Source organism: Pangasianodon hypophthalmus, chromosome 27, assembly GCF_027358585.1.
Source record: "Pangasianodon hypophthalmus isolate fPanHyp1 chromosome 27, fPanHyp1.pri, whole genome shotgun sequence".
Classification (NCBI taxonomy): domain Eukaryota; kingdom Metazoa; phylum Chordata; class Actinopteri; order Siluriformes; family Pangasiidae; genus Pangasianodon; species Pangasianodon hypophthalmus.
In genome coordinates, this window is record NC_069736.1 from 170,001 (window position 1) to 172,500 (window position 2,500).

The window sequence follows — 2,500 nt, forward strand, 5'->3', positions numbered from 1 at the left end:
TGTGATTGTGTGTGTGTGATTGTGTGTGATTGTGTGTGTGTGTGATTGTGTGTGTGTGATTGTGTGTGTGTGATTGTGTGTGTGTGTGATCACTGTGTGTGTGATTGTGTGTGATTGTGTGTGTGTGATTGTGTGTGATTGTGATTGTGTGTGATTGTGTGTGTGTGTGATTGTGTGTGTGTGATCAGTGTGTGATTGTGTGTGTGTGATCAGTGTGTGATTGTGTGTGTGTGTGTGTGTAGAATTTGTTGGATTATTTTGTATTTTGTAAAAAAATGATGTTGTAATAAAAGGCCATGTAAAGAGTTTGTTTTGAAAGAACAGAGAATAAATCACACGCAGGTGTTTTTACAAACACTTTATTTTATTTGTTTTCTGTATTACAGGCTGAACATCAGCTTTATTTACACGTCAGTCCTGTGACGTTAGTTAACAGCAGTGTTAATTCCTGGTGTAACTCTACAGCAGTGTTAATGCAGTTTTAATTATTTATATAGTGTTTTAACAGCGTAACACTTTAATTCCACTCACACGCTGACTTCAGCACGCAGTATAATTCCTAATGCGAGTGTGTGATAAGGCTTCAGGTGAGGGGTTAGTCACATCTGACTCCTTTATACAGTCCAGTTTCGTATTTAATGCCGTATTAAACCTGCAGTGTGTGTGTGTGTGTGTGTGTGTGTGTGTGTGTGTGTGTGTGAGTGTGTGTGTGTGAGTGTGTGTGTCAGAGAGACACTCCTAGGACACAGTGAATGTGTATGACCAGTAACGCTTCCTCTGTCTCTCCACGTCGCAGAGACACAAGCTGTGTGAGGCTGGAGATTCTTTATGCAGTCAGTAATAAATAAATAATAAATGAAATATAACCTTAAAGGACTGACGGTAAAAGCTGCACAATGTCTTCACATCTCACTGCCTTTATCTCACATTATTCCAGACAGAATCAAAAATAAACCGTGAAATCCAGTTTGCATAATTAAGTCATTACAGTACACTTACATCAACCAACTCCTGATTTCTCTCAGTGTCAGTGGGGAAGAGTTAACATCATTAACATCATTAACATCATCATCATCATCATCATCAACATCATCATCATCATTAACATCATCAACATCATCATTAACATCATCAACATCATCATTAACATCATTAACATCATCATCATCATCATCATCAACATCATCATCATCATTAACATCATCAACATCATCATTAACATCATCAACATCATCATTAACATCATCAACATCAGCATCATCATTAACATCAACATCATCATCATCATCATCATCATTAACATCATCAACATCATCATTAACATCATCAACATCATCATTAACATCATCAACATCAGCATCATCATTAACATCAACATCATCATCATCATCATCATCATCATCAACATCATCATCATCATCAACATCATTAACATCATCAACATCATCATCAACATCATCAACATCATCATTAACATCATCAACATCAGCATCATCATTAACATCAACATCATCATCATCATCATCATCATCATCATCAACATCATCATCAACATCATTAACATCATTAACATCAACATCATCATCATCATCATCATCATTAACATCATCAACATCATCATCATCATCATCAACATCATTAACATCATCATCATCATCATCAACATCATTAACATCATCAACATCAGCATCATCATTAACATCATCAACATCAGCATCATCATTAACATCATCAACATCATCATCATCATCATCAACATCATCATCATCATCATCATCATCAACATCATCATTAACATCATTAACATCATCATCATCATCATCATCATTAACATCATTAACATCATTAACATCATCAACATCATCATTAACATCATCAACATCATCATCATCATCATCATTAACATCATCATCATCATCATCATTAACATCATCATCATCATTAACATCATCATCATCATCATCATTAACATCATCAACATCATCATCATTAACATCATCATCATCATCATTAACATCATCATCATCATCATCAACATCATCATTAACATCATCATCATCATTAACATCATCAACATCATCATCATTAACATCAACATCATCATCAACATCATTAACATCATCATTAACATCATCATCATCATTAACATCATCAACATCATCATCATTAACATCAACATCATCATCAACATCATTAACATCATCATCATCATCATTAACATCATCAACATCATCATCATTAACATCAACATCATCATCAACATCATTAACATCATCATTAACATCATCATCATCATTAACATCATCAACATCATCATCATTAACATCAACATCATCATCAACATCATTAACATCATCATCATCATCATTAACATCATCATCATCATCAACATCATTAACATCATCATCATCATTAACATCATTAACATCATCATCATTAACATCATCATCATCATCAACATCATCATCATCATCAACATCATCATCATCATCATCAACAT

General features: G+C 33.7%; 1 protein-coding gene across 2 annotated transcripts in view; it reads left to right on the forward strand.

Annotated features, from left to right (window-relative positions):
• rangrf (RAN guanine nucleotide release factor) overlaps positions 1–357 on the forward strand; it is a 9,211-nt gene extending 8,854 nt beyond the window's left edge. For both annotated transcript variants that reach the window (XM_053230521.1, XM_053230520.1), the window contains exon 6: positions 1–357. This exon is cut by the window's left edge and continues 2,255 nt beyond it. The gene's annotated coding sequence lies outside the window, so the exon portion shown is untranslated.
• Positions 358–2,500: the final 2,143 nt, after the last annotated feature.